The following is a 21,571-nucleotide window of genomic DNA, read 5'->3' as shown; positions in this document are numbered from 1 at the left end:
GGGCTCCACATTGAATGTGGACCCTGCATAAAATTCTCCCCCCCTCCTCTCTCTCTGTCTCTCTGTCTCTGTCTCTGTCTTTCTCTCTCTCTCCCTCTGCTCTTCTCCCCTGCTGGCACTCTCTTACAAAAAAATAAAAGTTAAATAGCAATAAATGAAATAAATGAAATGGCCTAGGGAAAGATGCGTTTAAATATTTTAAAAACTGATGATTAAATGTGCAAGTTTGGAAATAGGATCAAAATATTGGGGCAATTAAATTTTAAATAATCTTAAATTTTCCATCCTTGTTTCATCGTCTCTGATGCCTACAGGTATCGTATGTAAAGCATTTCAAATTGTCTTCTCAGTGTAAGCAGATGGAACTGGAAAGGAAGAACAATGATCTTTGTCCCATCACCCATTTTTAGTGCTATTGAATGTGTACGAGCTTTTGTGTATAGCATTATATCCTGTTGTTCCTGTCCTCCTTGCCAAGGGCTCTGCTTTTTAAATTAAAATTGGCTCTCAATAACTGCCTTCAGGAAATCCCCCAAAAGTATTTTTGTAACTTCCTGCATCCTGAGTGCAATTTTACTTGGGATATCTTGAGAAAAGAAGAATCCTTAGAACCTCTTATCCTGTCCTGACCCAGATAGTTTTGCTGCTTGTTCAGTCTAATCAAATGACCTCACGAAAGCATAAGGATGTAAAGCTGTGTTTAAAGATGCAGCTGGTAATAGATATTTAGTCATTCTGTTTTTCACAGTAACTAGGAGACTTTCAGGTATCCCACTTGAGTCTGTTGTAAACTGACCAGATGGACATTTCCATTTACTTTTTAAGGATGCTCAAAGCTACTCAGAACTGGTTTGCCAAAGCAATGTTATTTTATCGTTAAAACTACTACAGTGAAGCACATGCAAAATTCTTGTGCAAAGGTCTAGGAAAATGGACTTCGTTGTGATAGTACGAGGATACAAAATTCCCCTTTGGCCTTCCCAATACTAAGGGAAGGGTCATTAGAGTGCTGATGATGGTGGCTGGATTATACTTCCCTCAGCATGCTTGTAACTTTCCGGACATAAGAAATATGGTAGGTTGTCTGTTCCAGAGAGGGTCACACCCACAGCCAAATTTAAGGGTAATTGTACATTCATGGGATCCTTACTGAAGGACCAGCCGGAGGCAGCCATGTTGGTACCATGAGACCCAGGCTACAGCTGAGATCTGACCCAAGAGAAACAAACCCAAAGTAACCTATGGTATGCTGGGCCAACTCTGTTCACCCTCTTAGGATTTAAACTGGAAAAGAAGGAAATTATTCAGCAGCTGGGAACAGGCATGAGCCTGGAAAGGATGAGAAGAGTGACTCCATGATGTGGAATCAATTATGTGAGAAATAATGAAAAGCTAAAATTGTGAGGTGCCACAAGGTCAGAGCAAGGGGAAACTGAGACAGAGGTAAAAAACTCCATCAAGAAAAAGAGGAGATCAGGATATAGAGAAAGCAGTGCATTTGGATAAGAGAAATAGAGGGGAATGAACAATTTCTGAAGCTGCCCAGATCACCAATGGCGTGGCTGCTTCAGTTGCATTCCTATTTATGCTAGTTTCCTGTAGCTGCTGTAACAAATTACTGCAATCTTGGTGTCTCAAAACAAAAGAAGCGTATGTTCTCACACTTAAGGAGACCGGAAGTCAGAAATAATGTATCAGCAGGGCCATGCTCCCTCTGAGGGCTCTAAGGAAGAATCCCTTCCATTCCCTCTTCCATCTTCTGGTGGCCTAAGTCATCCCACATCACTCCAATTTCTGTCTCCGTCTTCGGTTCGCCTTCTCTTCTGTGTGTGTCCAATCTCCTTCTGCCTCCTCCTTTCTTTTTTGTTTTTAAAGTTTATTTATTTATTTTGAGAGACAGAGACAGAGCCAGAGCAAGCCGGGGAGAGGCAGAGAGAGAAGGAGAGAGAATCCCAAGCAGGCTCCGCACTGGCAGAGCCCAATGCAGGGCTCAACCCCGTGAACTGTGAGATCATGACCTGAGCCGAAATCAAGAGTTGAACACTTAACTGACTCAGCCACTCAGGCTCCTCATGTAAAACCCTTTTTTTCCAAATAAGGCAGCACTCACATATTGTTGTGATAAGTATACAGACACATCTTTGGGAGCCATTCTTAGCTCACCATATTATCCATTTGATTCTTTATAACAAAGTTGTAATCTCTGAGAGACACTTGACTCTGACAGAGAGCTTCAGAAATAATAAAACAAAATGTACAGAAATGCAATAAAAAGGTAAAAGAAAATAAATATATAAGAGAAAAATCTATGCAAAAGAAAAATACGAAATGAAATACCTAAAATGAAGAACGAGAAAAGAGAAACTTAGGTTTCACCCAGTACTCCCATAAGCAGCACCCCCTTCTCATTCTCAAGTTTGAAGTTCAAAGCTGGGGTATAATATGGATGGGGAAAGAAAGAGCGTCGTGTCTCATCTTGAGAAAGAAGCCAGGAAACCGTTCAGAAAGTATCCAGGACAATTCCATGATAGTCCCTGAATGTTTATGTTCACAGTTAGGGCCTACAGAGAAAAAAGGGTTGAAATCCCTTGTGCTAAATTAGTAAAATGACCACTGCTTTGCTCTCAATAGTTTTTTTAATCATTTATGCAATAAATGTTGATAATGTGGGTTTCTACTTTCCCCACAAGGCCCGAGTTGCCAATTTAGAAAACCAAAAGCTTTCCTTCAAGCAGCTTGCAAGCTGGTAGGAAAGAAATACATGCAAACAGTAGCAATGCTATTTGATTTCTGCCATGCTACCAGGCGGTGAGAGTGCAGAGAGAGGAGAGCTTGAAAGCTGGATGGTATTAAGGAAGAATTTGCTGTTGGAGTGACTTTGGGAGGAGGTGATCAGTGAGGAGCGGAGAGCATTTAAGGAACACTGGAAAAGATCTCCCGTCTACGAGAATATCTTTTGCAGTCATCACCTGATGCTTAAATTTCACTATTATAGAGTTTTGTGGGTTTTTTTGGCTTAAAGCTTATGTAACCTGGTAAATCACTTTATCAGGTCTTTACATGAGAGCAAGCTTTTTAATGAAGCTGGAGAGAGAGTTAAATGAGGTTGTTGGAGTCAGCCCGTGTGTGTGTGTGTGTGTGTGTGTGTGTGTGCGCGTGCGCGCGTGCACACGCTGAGTGGTTACTGCAAAGGGAGAAGATAAAAAGTATTTTACATTGAGTATGTTCCCGACACTCTGCTCGGCATATTGTGTTATATTAATCAATTACCTTGACAATCCGGCAAGGTACATAATTTTTATTTTCTTACCTCAGTTTCATGGATAAAGAAAGTGAGATTCAAAAAAGAATTGACTTGTCCAAGGCCACACAAGCAATAAAAGGCAGATATCTTAACCTCACTCTGTTAGGGCAGGCTACTTCATTCTCAGGGAGTAGATTGTGCAAGATACAGAGGCAGGAGAGAATATGCTATTGTTTGAGAATGATGAATAATTTGATGTGCTTGAGTAAAAATATACCTGAAACCTTACAGGATATGAGGAAGAGAAGGTAGACAAAGGTTAGCTCCAGGTGACTTTTCAACAGCTGAGAATTATGGAATTAGATCCAGTTTTCCTCAAAGCCTGTGAACATTTGGTAGGAACCTACCCCAAATGGGTTAGCATGCAGTCAGGTGTCAAAGCTCATTGTTTTACCGTCCACTTCAGAATTTTATGACTTCTTGCCTGGACAATTACAACACCTTTCTACCTGTCTCTCTCCACCAGCTTCATTGACTTTCCAGTTCTCCCTCAAAAGTATGGCATGTTTCATCTTCAAAAGCATGTGCCATTCTCTGTCATGTGTGTACGTGTGTATACAATACTTTAGTTTTTAGAGCAGTTTTAAATTCATAGCAAAACTGAGCAGAAAGTGGGGAGAGTTCCCATATACCCCCTGTCACCACTATCTGTAACTTCTCCCCTTGTCAGACCACTAGTGGTACATTTGTTACAACTGAGTCTATCTTGACACGTCATTATCATCCAGAGTCCATGGTTTAGGTTAGGGTTCATTCTTGGTGTTATACTACTCACTGTCTATGGGTTCTGACAAACATATAATGACCTGTATCCACCATTATACCATCATACATAATAATTTCACTGATCAAAAAATCCCCTGAGCTCTGCCTAGTCATTCCTCCCTACTTCCAAAACTCCTGGCCGCCATTAATCTTTTTATTGTCTCCATAGTTTTGCCTTTTCTAGAACGTCATATCGTTGGATTCATACAGTCTATGGCCTTTTTAGATTGGTTTCTTTCACGTAGTAATATGCATTTAAGTTTCCTCCTTGTCTTTACACCTCATTTCTTTTTGGCACTGAATAGTATTTCATGGTTTGTTAATCCATTCACTTACTGAAAGATACCTTGATTGCTTCTAAATTTTGGCATTTGTAAATACAGCTGATATAAACATCTGTGTACAGATTCATATGTGTAAATGCCAGGGAGCACGGTTGCTGCATTGTATGCTAAGAGTATATTTAGTCTTGTAGGAAACTGCCAGCTTATCTTCCAAAATGGCTGTACTATTTTGTATTCCTATCAGCAATGAATGTGAGTTCCTGTTGCTCCACATCCTTCTTAGCATTTGATGTCATCAGTGCTTTGGATCTGATTCTAATTTGGACCACATTCTAATAGGTATGTGGGGGTATCTTGTTTTAATTTTCAGTTCCCTAATGACATGGTGGTGAACAACTTTTCATGTGCTTACTTGACATCTATAATCTTCTTTAAGTCCTTTTGCTCATTTTCCAATCAGGTTGCTTGTTTTCTTATTGTTGTTTAAAGAGTCTTTTGGTGTATTTTGGATAACAGTTCTTTGTCAGATGTGTCTTTTGCCAGTATTTTCTCCCAGTTTGTAGCTTGTCTTCTCATTCTGCTACATTAATTAATTACCTAACATTACTGTGCATTTGTCCTTGACTCTAAGGTCTTTCAACATCCTTTTAAGAAAAAGTAGCATGCAAAAAAAAAAAAAAGAAAAAAAGCCCAAATTCCTCATTTTTGCATTTAAGGATGTCCATAGTTCAGGGGCGACCGCGTGGCTCAGTCAGTTAAGTGTCTGACTTTGGCTCAGGTCATGATTTCATATTTTGTGAGTTCGAGTCCCACTTCAGGCTCTGTGCTTACAGCTGTGAGCCTGGAGCCTGCTTTGGATTCTGTGTCTATCTCTCTCTCTCCCGTCCCCTGATCTCTCTCTCTCTCTCTCTCTCTCTCAAAATAAGTAAACATAATAAAAAATTCAAAAAGAAAAGGATGTGTATACTTTAGTCCAGTCTAAGTATCTAATCTACCCAAGTGTCAGCCACTTTTGTACCAGCCAAATATACCCTTTCTGGAACTCAGACACTCTCGGAAGGACTATACGTTGGTTTTGCAATTCTCATTAGCCACTTGGCATTGCATAAAAAACAAAAACAAATAAAACCCACATTCAGAAATATCTTCTTTGCTCTAGCAATTCCTCTTCTCGGAATGAATTCTAAGGACATGATTTTTATATCCAACCACCTTTCCACCTCTCTACCTTTCCTTTCCTAAAGGTGTTTGTTGTGTTGCTATTTATTGTAGTACACACAACTGGTTGCTCATCTAATTTCTTTTCTCCTCAACATTTTTTTTTTTTTTATTTGCATTCCGTCATCCACCTCAGCCCTATTGCTTCAGGGCTGATATTTTCCTATTCCAGTCCTGAAGTTGAGCCTTGTAGGTTTTAGGATAAATCCACTTTTTATTTCCAGGCATTAATTCAGAAACACTGGTCTCTACTAAAGTATTGATGACTTCTGACCGACCACAGGAAATGGTTCACAAATGGGTATATGAGACATAATAGAGCACTTGCTGGGGCACTCGAAGAGCTGGTTTCCGTTCTGGTTGTGGCTGTGCTTTGATACGAGGCCCAGAACTGCTGCTCTCATCTCTTTGCCAGCCAGAGGACTAAGCAGACCCTTGGAGAAAAGCAGGGCCAAAAGCGTCTCAGAGGAATGGAGCCTTAGCTCTGATTGAACCGCAGCTGAATGGTAGATTTTAACTGATTGTGTCAGCTTTAATAACCCACCTAATGTTGTTCTAGCTATTTAAATTGGATGCCCTCTTGGGGCGCCTGGGTGGCTCAGTCGGTTGGGCGGCCGACTTCAGCTCAGGTCATGATCTTGCGGTCCATGAGTTCTAGCCCCGCGTCGGGCTCTGTGCTGACAGCTCAGAGCCTGGAGCCTGCTTCATAATCTGTGTCTCCCTCTCTCTGACCCTCCCCTGTTCATGCTCTGTCTCTCCCTGTCTCAAAAATAAATAAACGTTAAAAAAAAAAATTGGATGCCCTCTTTTGATCAAATCCATCAAGCTGATACTTGATAGAGGAAAAAAAAAAAAACTACAAATATCTTAAATGCCCATCAATTGAGAACTGATTCAATAAATAATCACAGATTTATTTATTTATACAATAGAATAGTAAGCAGGACTAAAGATGACACTGTAGAAGATGACATAGAACAATATTCATAATATTTTTGTGTATAAATGACTTAGAAAACAGTATACATATGATCAGTCTTGGCTTAACATCTATATTTTCGTAGAAAATGAGTGAGAACTTAAAGAGTGCTCAGTACAGTGCTTACAGTACAGCAAATATACAGAAAATGTTACCTATTATTATTTTATTTAACACAATGTTAATAGTCATATTTAGGTGATAGAATATGGAAGACATCATTTTTCTATCTTGGCTTGTCTGTACTTTCTAACTTTAACATATTTCATTTTGTAACAGTAAGAAAAAAACACCTCTTTCAAAATGGTTTAGATCTTAGATGCTACATATTATCATCATCGTCTACTTAAAAAAATTTTTTTTAAACATTTATTTTTTGACAGACAGAGCATGAGCGGGGGAGGGGCAGAGAGAGAGGGAGACAGAATCCGAAGCGGGCTCCAGGCTCCCAGCTGTCAGCACAGAGCCCGATGTGGGGCTCCAACCCAGGAACCGTGAGATCATGACCTGAGACGAAGTCGGACGCTTAACCGACCGAGCCACCCAGGCGCCCCATCATCATCTACTTTTCAAAGATCAATACATCACTGTGACATAAAGAATTCTGATAAAACCCCTGCCTATCTGCTTCTTAAAAGCATTTTCCAGCTGACTTCTCATTCTTTAAGCATTCGCTTCCATTTGAAATACTTATTTTCCCTACTCTCTTTTGAAACGTTTATTTCCTCTTCAAGACACAACTAAAATACTGCCTTTTGCATATATAGCCTTTCCAGGCCATGCTGATCAGATGTGGTTCCCTGCTCTTTTGAAAACTATATGAATAGAATTGGCAAGCTGATTTTTTTTTCTTTTGTGTTTTGTGTATATATGTACTTTTTTAACTTGTATAGTTTTCTTTTTTTTAATATGTAGGCAATACCAATTAAATATTGGGAGATTTCCTCATAAGATAAGCATTCTGGATTTTCTTTTGAAAAATAGTGAGACCTGATAGCCTCACACGTGCAGGATGACGGTGACAGTCAGCTGAGATGAGACAGCAGCTGCCCTTTGCAAGTTCAAATGCTTCCTGAAGCACCCTTTCCTTTGAGTGACCTCCTGACCCTAACACAGATTGTGGGACTATAGCACTTGCAAGGTTATTTTGGTACTTACTTGCATATCCTAGGCTACTTTGCATGGTTGTTTTTCATATGTAGATATCCTAAGCTGTAAATTTCTTGGGGCCCAAAACCCATGCCTTGCACATATTTGTAAACTTAGTGCTCTATGCCCAGTGGGCTTGTAATTCATTACTTGCTGAATGAACCAGTGAACAAATAAATGAAACCTTTGCCACATCTTACAAATTCTTTAACTGAAAAAGCTTTTTTGCAGTTACTTTGATTAGTCAACTGGAGAAAGCATATAAGAAAGCCACGTTCGTACACAAATAGGAAAATTGCATCATGGATCGTGATTCCTGAACATGCCCCTTGTATCGTTGAATTTCAACGAAGTGGTTGGTTTTTAAAGGTGATACGTGGGATCTGATCTACCATTGAAGTAACAAATATTATTTGCTTACAAAGGTTTGGATGAATTCACTTTTGTTCCTTTGCTGGTAGAAATGTGTTTACCGCCTGGAAAACAAGACAGTGACAGAAATGTCGAAAACTCCAGGATAGCACCATCACTTTTGGAAAATGCCATTAGTTCTGTCAAGCTGGGTTCACAGTGGTGAACTTGGGGAAAGAATCTTAACAGTAGTCAGTTTCAACTTCTATATTTAATTTTGTGAAGGAAGGCAGTGTAGTATCATATTGGGTTCCCTTACAACATCTCTTATAATTGTAGTTGCTTTAAGTTGGGGAGGAAAAGGGTGGAGAGCAAGTGACATAATGTTTGGTTGTGGGGAAAAGTTCTCCTGGTTATGATATTTTCTGTGAACACTCAGCTTCCAAAAGCCTAGAATTTGAAACATATTCTTGAAGATCCTTACATATATGAAATCAAGCTTATTAACCTGTGTGGTAGGACAAGGGAGAAAGATCTAGACGTATGGGTAAAAGCTATAAAGTTGAGGTTGCCATTTTAACAAAAGGTTCCTTGTTTAGAGAGTTCCTTTTCTCTGAACTGTCCATAACCTGGCAGCTTTCTGGCCGTATGATATGGGACAGGCAGTACATTTTACACTGGACTGTGACATTGATAAAGTCAGTCTTGTCTCGGTCTTATAGTCTGAACTTTGGAGATTATATATATGTGTGTGTGTATATATATATATATATATATATATATATATATATATGTATATGTATATATATGTGTGTGTGTGTATATATATATGTATCTATATATGTATATACACATATATACATATACACATATATATACATGTATATACACATGTATATACATACACATATACATATACACATATACACATATATATACATATATATGTGTATATATATATACACACATATATATACATATATATAGAGAGAGATACAGATATTATATATATATTATATATGTATTATATATATATAATATATATATTAGAGATACAGATTTTCATCTGAATACCAGCTCTGCTACTTGATGTTTAATGGTCTCTCTGAGCTTCATTTTATCTGTAAGATGTCAATAAATATCTTAAAAATATGAACTTCATAACGTGGCTGGGAATATTTAAAATCATAGAGTTAGTGTACGGCAAACAGTCTCCCCATTGTCCTCCAGGTTTTGGAACCTTTTTGCTTTCTTTACCTTCGTGTTTTCAAAGTGTGCTCAGTGGGGGAAGGGATCTGATAAGATCACTCATCTTTAGATGCAAATATGTGATAAGGCCTCAAGAGTCATCTGCCCTTGGATGTGTTTACCAGGGGTCAAAGGTTTTAAGTCAAAAGAATGAATCTTAACTGTGGAATTTTAGGAATTAACTACTGATTGAGGGAGATATTCATTGCTCAGATGTTCACTTCCCCATGCTTTTGTGTTCCAATCATGCAAAAGGTAGGCAGTCTGCATGCTTCCAGTAGCCATTACCCAAATAATGGGTATGGGACATAAAAAGATATTATATAAAAAAAAATACAACATTAGGGGCACCTGGGTTGAGCATCCAGCTGTGGCTCAGGTCACGATTTCAAGTTTCGGTTGGTGAGTCTGAGCCCCGCATCGGGCTCACTGCTGTCAGCTTGTCAGCGTAGAGCCTGCTCCTGATCCTCTGTCCCCCTCTCTCTGTCCCTCCCTCGTTTGCACTCTCTCAAAAATAAATTTAAAAAAACATAAAAAAAAGTTTTAAAAAATAAAATAAAAAAATTAAAATATTATTGAAAATAATAGTAGCTATTAGTATTAAATACTAAAATATTTTAAAGTATTAAAATGATTTCCTATGTTTCTATTTTAAAGACACCGGGTTTCTTCTGTTCCTTCTATGGTTGCCTGATACTTAAGAAATAAGTGTCTAATCTCTGTTGAAGAAAGGCAGAACTCCAAAATAAAATACTATTGGTAACAATGACATTGTTATCAAACATTTTTTTCACTCAACTAGGGGAAGCACCAGCACAGAAATTAAGGCAGCATCTGTAGGATGGAATTTGCCAGGTAAATAAATATACAGAGTAAGCCAAGGGCTTTGTCTCCTTAAAGGGAAAGAACACCTTGAAGGTGGGAGAGATTACTGAATATACAATAAGTTTTATTTTTAAAGCCCACTGAAAGATCCTAAACATTATTTTTTGAATCCAGAATCAGTGGGATCAACATTTTTTTTTATTAAAGATTTTTTAAGTTTATTTTTTTATTATTTGAGAGAAACTGAGTGTGAGTGGGGGAGGGGTAGAGAGAGGGAGAGCGACAGAATGAATCCCAAGCAGATTCTGCCCTGCCAGTGCAGAGCCGATGGGGAGCTCGAACTCACAAACCCAACCGTGAAATCATGACGTGACCAAAACCAAGAGTTGGAAGCTCAACCGACTGAGCCACCCAGGTGCCCCGGAATCAGCATTCTGAACTGAAAGGTGAGGTTTGGACTATGATTGGGGACTAATGGATAGAGCTTTGGGCAAATAGAGCTTTTGCCACATCCTGTATTGCTAGAACTCCTGCTCCACCATTACCATTAGACTTGTAGCTAATTTTGAAGTCAACACCCCTAACAAGCAAATGAGGCAGAGATTCCCTTAAGATCCATTTTATAGCCGATAAAAATGAGGCCTGCATGACTTGTTACACATCAAAAAAAGTGGCTAATATAGATTCCAGCCTAGGCAACCTGCCAAGATGAAAAAGCACTTCGATTCTTTAAACTTGTTAAATTAAAGAAACAAGGAGGCTTGATGTAGCTCAGTAGAGCTATGTGATCTAGATACCCACGTTGGTCTAAGCCTGTAAACGCCTCAAGGTTGTGAAATCAAAACACTAAGGACAACCAATCATTAACAGCCAAAGAGGCTTTAAGCTGTAACCAATCAAATAATTTCCTTTCTTTGCTTCTGTACTTTCTTCACTCAGGTCTTTACCCTGGTTCCTGCAGGCAGGGTGCCCCTTGCCACTTTCAGTTTGGCACTCCCTGCTTGCAAATAGATTTTCGGTCAAACTCTTAAAAAATGTTTAATATGTATCAGTTTATCAATTAACGAACATCAAGGCCGCATGAATTTTGTAAATCTCATCTATCTAATTTCCTCAAATAATAATCATCGTATCCTCTATTTCTTCGCTGTGCCAGTACTTGAAGTGTCTTATAGGTTGTGCAATGTTTAATGTTTCCCATCAGAATTTAAAGTTAAGCATTACTGTCCAGTGTTTGTACTTGAGACTGTGAATGTCAGTTGTACCCAGCAAAGGCTCTCTGCTCATAAGCCCCCTGCAGTCTTTCCATTCTGTCTCTCTAGTTGGGAACATCTTGAATTATCGCAAGAGTGGCCATTCACTGTCATAACTACTCTGAAAACCTTTGGGGGCTAACGCTATAAAAGAAAAAAAAAATATACCAGGTCCTTTCTGTTTAGGTAGATTGGCTATGATAACTGCCCAGGAATTTAATATTTTTTAAAACTCTGCGTTTGTAAAGATCAAAAAGGAGACACCAAAACGACGGTCCGTATTTTGCATTGATGTAAGTGGGTATCAGTGAGGAGAGTTCCACTCTGCACATGCACAGACACGTGCGGGATCTATACAAATACACTGAACACCGCCCTTGTACTTCCGGGTGTTGGGATCTTTTTTTGGTCTCTGTTGAAAATAGAATAGTGCCACCCCGTGGAAGTTAGGAGTTGTGCGAGCAGCTCCTTTAAGTTCACTCTGCTCAATTTTGTTCAATTTAGTATGTATCTACTTGCTTCTACCCTGCATTAGGTAATCTGCGGAGTATCTGGTCACAAAAAACAAGTAAGACATAGTTTCTGTTCTCAAAGAATATGTAGGATCGCAAGGCTGCTAGCATGGAAACTGCCAAGGATAAGCCTTGGTCAAATTGCGGTGCAGAGTAAGACTGGTCAGGTGCAGGAAAGGTGGAGCAGAGAGAAGAGCATGAAGCATAGCCAGAAGCAAGAAAACACATGCTTTTTTTGAGAAAAGCCAGTGGTTGGTGGTCCTAGAACTTAACCTATGGGAAGAGGGCGAGACAGCTTGCAAAGCTGTCCCAGACTGGTTGCAGAAGGCGCCAAAGGCATGCTAAGGAGATTGCACTTTAACTGACTCTTTTAGGTGGGGCAGGGGCATAGTTAAGATTTAGCAGAACAGTTTGGTAAGAGGAAGAAGTGAGAGGGGGAAGGAAACAGTGGTTGATTAAATTTCAAGTCCTATCAATGAGGGAGAGGCAGGGCAGAGGGAAGATCTAGGAAGGAGGTGTCATATCGGACTCACATTCACAAAGAACCTCAAACATAGATTAATATCATCTCCAAGTAAAATTATGCATTCAGGTTCAGGTAAACACTGCCAGGTTTGAAGGAATATGTTATGAAGCAGTTTTAAACTTGTGTTCCAATATTAGACATATTTCTTATAATAGAGTCTCAATTTTCAGTAAGTCCTATAATTTTTTCACAAATAGCACAGTGTTACTTGCCCTGAAAGCATTACTCAACCTATGTATTTAATAAATGCTTTATGGTTTGTAACTGATTTGGCTTGTTAACATTCTGAAAGTCTCACTAAATGAAAATATCCAAGTTCCGGAAAAATTCAGCTAGGCAGTGGTAAAAGGGTTAAAGAAAGGGCAATGAAAACTATTTTGGGGGACAAATGAGCAGATATGGTGTGGATTAGTTATAAAGATGATTGGTGGCTAGCTAGCAGATGAAGGAGAAAGGAGGAATCCAAAATGGCTCCCAAGGTTCTAAGTGACTTGTAGATGGCAGCACTTTTACCTGAGGCAAAGGCTGAAGGAGGATGAAGCATTTTTATGTAGGAAAATGAAATAGTTGCATTTTGGAAATATAGCATTTGAAGTTCTTTAGAGAAAGTTGAATGGATTTGTCTAGCCCGCAGTTACATATATGAAACTGAAGCTCGTGGCAGGGGCTAAGGTTAAATATAGAGATTTGGGCATTAGCCACATTGAGAGGGAAATGAAAAGTAGAAGGGTTGAGATCCCTTGGGGAGTTTGTAGTCTGTAAAGAGCAATGGAATGACGATACCCTTTGGGACACTTTTTAAGTCTGAAATATATTTTTACAAGGGCAAGTCACTTACCTTTCTTGTGAAAATTGTAATATATAAAGCCATCTTGATTGCATGGAAGTTTAAAGAAAAGGGGGACAAAAAAAACCCAAAAAACAACTAGGATTAAGATGAAGAATGTGGAAATTTCTGCTATATGGTTAAACCAAAATGTGTATTCTAGAAGTATTAGAAAAGAAACAGCAGAAAATGAGGAATCCAGGTAGAGAGGAGGGAAAATAATTGGAGAGCAGAAGCTTCGTGGAAGATTTATGAGGATATAGCAGAAATCCTCAGTCAGTTTTCCAGTCTTGATTCAGTGTCCTCTATCATTGCTGAAAGAGAGGCTAAGGATAAAATTTTCATGGCAGTTTAATGAAGAAAAATGTAGAATTTGGAACTGGCTAAATTTTTCTCTATTGGTAACAAGCAAGCCAATTTCTCAAAATGGGCACACAAAGAAAGTATTTATGGTCAGCTGGAAAATGGCCCTCAAAGATATCCAGGTCCTAATCCCTGGAAACTGTGAATGTTACCTCACATGACAAAATGGGTTTCGCAGTCTTGATTAAATTAAGTGTCTCAAGATGGTGACATTATCCTAGGTTATCTAGGTGGTCCTTAAATGCAATCACAGGTATCCCAAGTGGAAGATTTGACAAATAGAAGAGAAGAAGGCCATATAACCAGAGAGAACCCTGCTGGCTTTGGAGACGGAAGAAGAGGCCATAAACTAAGGAATGCAAGGAATAATATTCTCTAGAAGCTGGGAAAGGCCAGGAAAAGGATTCTCCCCTAAAGCCTTGTGAAGAAGCACAATTCTCCCCACACCTTGATTTCAACCCAGTGAAGCTGATTTTGGACATCTGGCCTCCAGAAGCATAAGAAAATAAATTTGTGTTACTGTAAACCATCAAGTTTATGGTAATTTGTTACAGTGGCAAGCAGGAAACTGAAACAGTATTTTAAACTTATAAAATAGCTTCTCTAGAGATCTCCCGAAATATTCTTAAATAAGAAAAAATCCTTTACTTAAGCAAATATAGAAATATTTTTAAAAGTGTTTTGGCACAGTACAAAATAAAGCCTCAAAAAAAGTGGGCATAGTTCCAATTTAATTCTCTGAAGAACTTTTATAAATGAACTTTAACCTTCAGCTATAGGAATGACATGATCAGTAGAGTTGGCCAAAGGGCTATGGAAGCAAATTGAATAACTGAAGATTTGGTGTCCAGGATAGGGTAATAATTTTTCAGCCATTCAAACAGGCAAATTAATAAATATATATTAATTTCTTTAGTAGACAGTGTGACTTCCATCATGGAATTTCATTTATTTCCTCCCTCTCTCCCTTCCTTTCCTTCCTTCCTTCTTCCTTCCTTCCTTCCTTCTTCCTTCCTTCCTTCCTTCCTTCCTTCCTTCCTTCCCTCCCTCCCTTCCTTCCTTCCTTCCTTCCTTCCTTCCTTCCTTCCTTCTCTTCTTCCTCTTTTTCTTCCTTTTCTCCTTCCTCTTCTCTTCCTCCTCCCTTCCATCTCCCTCCCCTCCTCTTTTCCTTCTTTATTTTTTTCCTGAAATTTCTGTCACTGGGGCGCCTGGGTGACTCAGTGGGTTAAACGTCCACCTTCAGTTCAGGTCATGATCTCATGGTCCATGAGTTTGAGGCCTGCTTCGGGCTCTGTGCCGACAACTCAGAGCCTGGAGCCTGCTTCAGGTTCTGGGTCTCCCTCTCTCTCTGCCCCTCCCCCCACTCACACTCTGTCTCTCTGTCTAATGAATAAATGTTAAAAAAAATTTTTTTTTTGAAATTTTTGTTACATTTGATCAGAGAGGGAACACTTTACATTTTGCTGTAGATGAAAGGAATTGTCTGTGATGTCATTAGAACCACCTTTCTAAATTTTCCAGTGATGTCTTCCAGACCCTTATAGTTCGGTAACCCAGGCCATCTAGCTTTCTCTGTAATTGTCTCCCTCCTCAGATGATAAGATAATGTTAGTGATGTAAGACATGAAGTGCCCCGGCTGTTTGGAGGAGACCGTGGTTGTGCGAACTCTGGAAGAGATCCTGTCATCTTCTTGTTTCCTGACTGCCTTGTGTGTCATTATCTGCCTGATTCAGATCTTCAGCTATTTTTTTTGGGGGGGGGGGGAGGAGGAGGGCAGCTACAAATCATACCACTGCAATTGGACACATACATACATACATACATGCAGACTTCTTGTGTCATGTGGTATCAGAAATGGACTGAAGAAGACATGTGTGTCAGTAGTCACGGTTTTGGTTTTCCAGTCATCTGAGGACTTGATGTTTTTTCAAATAAAGTTTGGAGAAAAATTAAGAGGTAAGCTCTAGTGGATTTCTGAAATGCACTAGATCTGTAAGTTTAGAGATGTCACTCTTACTTCTCTGGTTTGATCCTGGGGAGGCATCCAGAGGACAGATACAGCCAACCGAGAAACTTAATTTGGAGAGAAGAGGAAACAGAAAATGACCTGACTAAAGGGATGGGCGTTTTCATAGAGAGCATGCTTTGATACGTACCAAATACACACTCTTCCGAATCACTGTATGTGGATGTATTACTTTATTTGAACGTAAAATATTTTTATTTACTTTTTTATTTTTTTATGTTAATTCCAGCAGAGTTACCACACAGCGATATGTTAGTTTCTGGGGTAGAGCTTAGTGATTCAAAAGTTCCCTGTATTACTTGATGCTCATCAAGATAAGGGTACTCTTAATCCCCTTCACCTTGCATTACGTTTTAACCTCTGTGTTAGTCTCATTAAACAAATCTGTGCTGTTGGTGAGAAAGATGTAATTCAAGACTCCGTGCTGATGGGCTTGTTGAATTGAGTCCGATTCCTATAATAGATAGCAATAATGACCTCAGATAAGGTTTAGTGAGTTTCTAAAACATTATGTGTCTGGAAAGGAGAAGATAATTTATGATGCCTAAGAATGAATGATAGGGCCTTACAATGCCAAAAAAGGTATGGAAAATAATGTGTGTTTGCAAAAATGTATCATTGCCACATTTTGTTCCTTCTAGTACAAAATCCATTCTGTCATCTGCAGATGAACATTCACGGTTGCAATTTTAGCTCAGTTTTCAAAAGAAAAATCTTTCAAATGTATAAATAGTATAGACTGGCATAAACATATTTATTTTACTGTGCTCTTTTTTCATTAGCACTAAAGTTTGCAAGTTCTGGGACTATACTGACACCTAGAGGAAGTCAGTCTTAAGCAACACTGGCAGTGGTTTTCACAGTCCCTTGTAGGTAAATTTCCCACCCTTGGGGCTTATGTTTAATGACTTTTTTTTTTTTTGTTTTTCCTTCTTTTCTAAGAAAACTTTGAGTTTAGTTTCTGTAGAAGCATCTCATATCATAAAGTACAGTATAAGACAGCGAGAAGAGAGGGGCAAAATGAAGAAACCTGATGTATTTATTAATGGAATAAAAATTTATACCAAAATTAAACCGCATTCTTGTTACTTAGTAATGCACTATTGCAGATTCCACAGTGCTTTGGGAAGTTAGTAATTTGAAGATAATTTTAAAAATCAAGTTAGTTTTACTTTTTAAGTATCTATTATGCAGCATAGTTAGAAGCATAAAGTTTGTAATAGAACAAAATTATAGTATTATACATGTATGCCTAACAGTTTAGGATTTTGTGTCTACACGTGCTTTAAGGATTTATTTATGTATTTTAAAACTCAATGGGGGAGTCAGTTAAGGAAATGCATTTCCCCTTAGTTTGGTATGTGTAGTCTGATTCTGTCTTAAATAGATGTTCTTTTGGAGTTTCCACTGAACAGGGTGTATTAAATGTACTGAGAAGAGTTTCAGTTTTTCCATGGCAAAGGGACATAAATACAACAAGAGTAGGGGAAAGATCTATTTTGAGGTTGCCTCACAAAGCTGTGAAGGCACAAAAGAGGCAGACGGTGCCGCCACAAATGAGGCTTCTGAAAGGAAATGTTGCCAAACCCAGGAGCTCCCATAGCTATTTGCATAAGTGCTAGCAAAGTTCCTCAGCCGATCTGGTCCTGCACCCCAGACGCAGGAAAGCAGATGAGGCAGCAGATGACCGTTTATATTGCCAGGGTGTGTGAACCGGCGAACATCCCCCACATTACTCACTAAGTAATGAGGAGGGGCCTCAGATATGTTCCACAATTCAGATGGGCCTGCCAGTTGGCCCCTGGGCTTCATTCTGTGTGATCCATACACAGCAGAGACACTCAGGAGGCAATGCAAATGAATCAACAGACAGCACGGAGGTCCCAGCAGCAGCAGGCAAGGTACCGCCTATGCAACAGGGCGCGATGACAGATAATTAGCTGTGACATGCCCCTCGATGGCAGTGGGATGAGAGCGTTCATTTGGAAACCAGTGTGCAGCATGGCATCGTGAATCACGAGATTTAAGTTTCGGGTGTAAATTCCTTTTTTTTTTTTGGCCAGACCTTTTTTTATGGAAGTTGTTGGAAAAAGTGAAGTTTTCATGATTCTAGGGAGGGAAGTGAAAATTTATTAAGCACATACTACTTTCCAGGCATCAGGAGATGTACTTGCCATGCACTGCGCTTTTAGTGTTCTAAAAAAATCCCTGTTTTGTAAGAACTGCTCTTCTTTTACTGAGAAGACAACTGAGGCTTCTAGAAGCAATTGAACTTGTTCAATGACATATTGCTAATAAAGAGACATGAAACCAACCCAGGACTGTTTGGGTGCAAACTCGGTTGGTTCTCTCATGTTGCCCATCACATACAGATGTTGACTACCTCTTCTTCTCCTTCTTCTCCTTCTGCTTCTTCAAGAGAATTCCATAGAAAGTCCTCATCTTTCTCTTTTACCCACCTCTTTGGATTTTATTGGCTTTATCCAACTCGAGTGATATGTTTTTCTTTCTTATGTTTTTGATATTTTTATGTCATGCTATTTTTATTTCTTCTTGAAAAAGTCGAAGCAGTTATGTTTTTAAAAAAAAAAATCACTGTAGAGGACTCTATTGGAACTATCAGGCCAACTTAATAGGGACTATATATTAGAAAATTGTATTGTATCATGTTAATTTTCCTGAATTTGACAGCTGTGTTGCGGTTATTTAAGAGAATGCCATTATTCTTAAGAGATACATGGAAATACAGGACAAGGGGTCCTGATAACTGCTACTTTCAATTTGTTCAGAAAAAAGAAAAAAAATATATACAACATATAGGTATATATGGAAATAAAGTGACAAGGAAAACATGCAGAATATTGACAATCGGTAAATTTAGGTGCAGAGTGTATGTGGGAGTTTATTGTATTCTTGTAACTGTTCCATAAATGGGAATTTTTTCAGAGTAAGTTAAAAATGAGTTGTAATATTTTTTGTAGCCTTCTATTAGACCATTTTTTTTTAAACATTAGGTGTACATTTACAGAGTTAACCATGATTTTCATTATTTGTAGTCTCAGTGGCTGAATGGAGCTGATTCCCATAGCTGACTAGCCCTTTCACCCTTGTCACAAATGATCAGTGTCTTTGGTGCTGGCATACTAATCGATTGTATGCGAAACCATTTGGGTGATATGCCACTCACTCTTCATTTTGTGGCCTGGAAGGGCCTGATGATAAGTGATCATGATGAAGGAGGATAATGTATACAGGAGAATTCCAGTCAATAAGAAGACACATTTTGGTCATTAGTATTTGGTTGAGACTTTCAGCCGTGTGCAAACTACTAACCTCGCAAGCCATTTTTTCCAACAAAATGAAAAAAATTGCATTTATTCTGCTTTCAAAGATCACATGAACATTTTTTAAACCAGAAGAGGAATGGCAGATGTCTCACTGTTCATTTCAGTTGGAGGCATTTTGATGTTCATAATCAACATTTTCAAATACGTTCAAAGCTGCCATCTTGTGGTAATGTTCTATTCAATTTTTAGCAGCTATATTGATAAATGTCTGGCTAAATCTGAAGACCAAAAGGAAAGCACATTGCAGAAATATATTTTAGGACATGTCAGAAACCTGTATTTTGAAGCCTACACACCAAGACCACAAGAGTGTATTTTCATGTGTAATTTATTTAATCCAATTGATTAATAAGGGTCTTACTCATTTTGCGAACAGTTTCTGTTTGAAGACTATGACAGATTTGATTCATTGTCCTTTCTTACCCTCTCCCCAAAGTTAAAGTTCTAAAATTTCCTATTTCGTAGAGGAAAAAAAACTTGAAGAATAAACTTTTGCTGAATGATGTCAATTTTGACTCAGTCATTCTTTACTGAGATTTCCAGAAGAATCACTCTCTTCTTTTTGCCCTTCACTGAGCACCTGGGTGGTTCAGTCAGTCAAGCGACCAACTCTTGATTTCATTATCCTAGGGTGGTGGGGTCGAGCCCTGTGTCGGGCTCCGTGCTGAGTGTAGAAACTGCTTAAATTTTATTCTCTCTCTCCCTCTGCCCTTCTGTCCCACTCGCATGCTCTCTCTCTCTTAAAAAACAAAAATGAACAAATTAAAAACCTCCTTTCAAAAAGTCAAGATTCACAAAGAACCACAAAGGTGCTCTGCTGCCCCAATCCATGCCCTACGCAACTCACACTTCCTGGATATAATCATTTGCATCTTAAGTTGCTGCTTCTGTTTTTGCCTCCTTATTTCCAAATAGTATATTAAAGTTTCTATTTCTAATTTTTAAAAAATATTAGAGGAACATGTTTTGACATTCCACTGTGGATAATGAGGACATGGCTTTTATCTTAGCCCTGTTTGGTTAACTTTTCCAGCAGTGTTCTTGTCCTATCATTCAGCTCGACTTCACTTATTCAGCTAATCTTCCAATTCATTTGTTTAAATTAAATAGCTTCTACCAGAGGTTTTTGTTTGTTTGTTTGTTTTTGTTTTGTTTTGTTTTTATAAGGAAAACACACTGTGTGTTTCTTTCATACTGCTGTAATTATTGTCTTGATTTTTTGTTTTTTGTTGTGGCAATACTCCAAGTTGCCACAATCCCAAATATATTCTCTCTTATCCCTTACTATTAGAATTCTGACTTTATTTAGGATAGTAACCAGCTAACAAACAACAACAAAAACAAACAAACAACCCCCCACCCCCCCAAAAAAAAGGAGTTCCTAGATGGCTCAGTTGGTTGAGTGTCCAAGTCTTGATTTTGGCTCAGGTTATAATCTCGAGGTTCATGAGTTGGAACCCTGCACTGACAATGCAGAGCCTGCTTGGGGTTTTCTCTCCCTCTCTCTCTCTCTCTCTCTCCTCTCCTTCACACATCCATTCTCTCTCTCTCAAAACAAATAAATAAACTTTAAAAACAAAAAGACCGTTAATTTTCTATACTCCCTTTCCATGTAATAAACTTCTAATGAGATATAGGCAGAATTCTTGGGTGGATATCCACTTTTGAACAAATGGAAAATTTCCTTGTGGAGTAGATACAAAGCCTGGTGATGTAGCATCCATATTGCAGCCCCAACAGTATAAATAAAATGATGGAGACCACATACTAAATGTAATGGGAAAAAGATAGAAAGAGCTTGAGTCCTTGAAAGTACCATTGTGCTTAACTACCTTGAACTCTGTACCTTTTAAATTTATTTTGTGAGGAAATAATGTATTCCTAACAAAGTACATTGGTTTTGTCCTTCTTTCCCATTAGGCACTAAGATCTACGAAGTCAGGGACACTGTGAAACTTGTTTATCCTTGTAGTTCTAGATCACATTTTCTTGACCTCAGTACTGTTGACATTGGGATTGGTTAATTTTTCAACGTGTTGGCAATGTGTGATGTTTTGCAGCACCCCTGGGTTGACCCAATAGATACCAGTAGCAATCCCAGCCCCAAAGAACTCCTGGGGGTAAATAGCCTTCCAATTGAGAACCACTACTGTAGATCATGGGTTTAGTGCTCAGGATACAGTGGTCAATGCATATTGACTGTATTAACAAAACTAGTAATTAATTGGATATGAAGATTGAGATAGATGGTAGAATTTAAGTGTGACTTCAAAGTTTCTCTCTTAGGCCTGTAATTGTATCATTGTATCACATGGAAGATGAATAAGCAACAGTGTGTCAATGTTTCCCTTAAACAGTTGCTCTAAAGTTAAATAAATACTCCAGATGTGATTCTTAACACTACAGATTTCTGTCTCTGTATTAATGAAGTTCAATATATCAATATCTGCACAGTACTTTCCCCCACTTTCATAGCATAGCATTTTGTCCCTATTTTGGTCTCATTGCCCTACTGGTTTCTATTGAATTTGAAATACACTAAAAGCTCCTGGTTATTTTGTAAAGAATCCTGACAGTTCCTGTCTTCCTTCATC

This window comes from Panthera onca, chromosome D4 (assembly GCF_046562875.1).
Source record: "Panthera onca isolate mPanOnc1 chromosome D4, mPanOnc1 haplotype 2, whole genome shotgun sequence".
Lineage (NCBI taxonomy): Eukaryota > Metazoa > Chordata > Mammalia > Carnivora > Felidae > Panthera > Panthera onca.
This window is presented reverse-complemented; position numbering follows the sequence as displayed.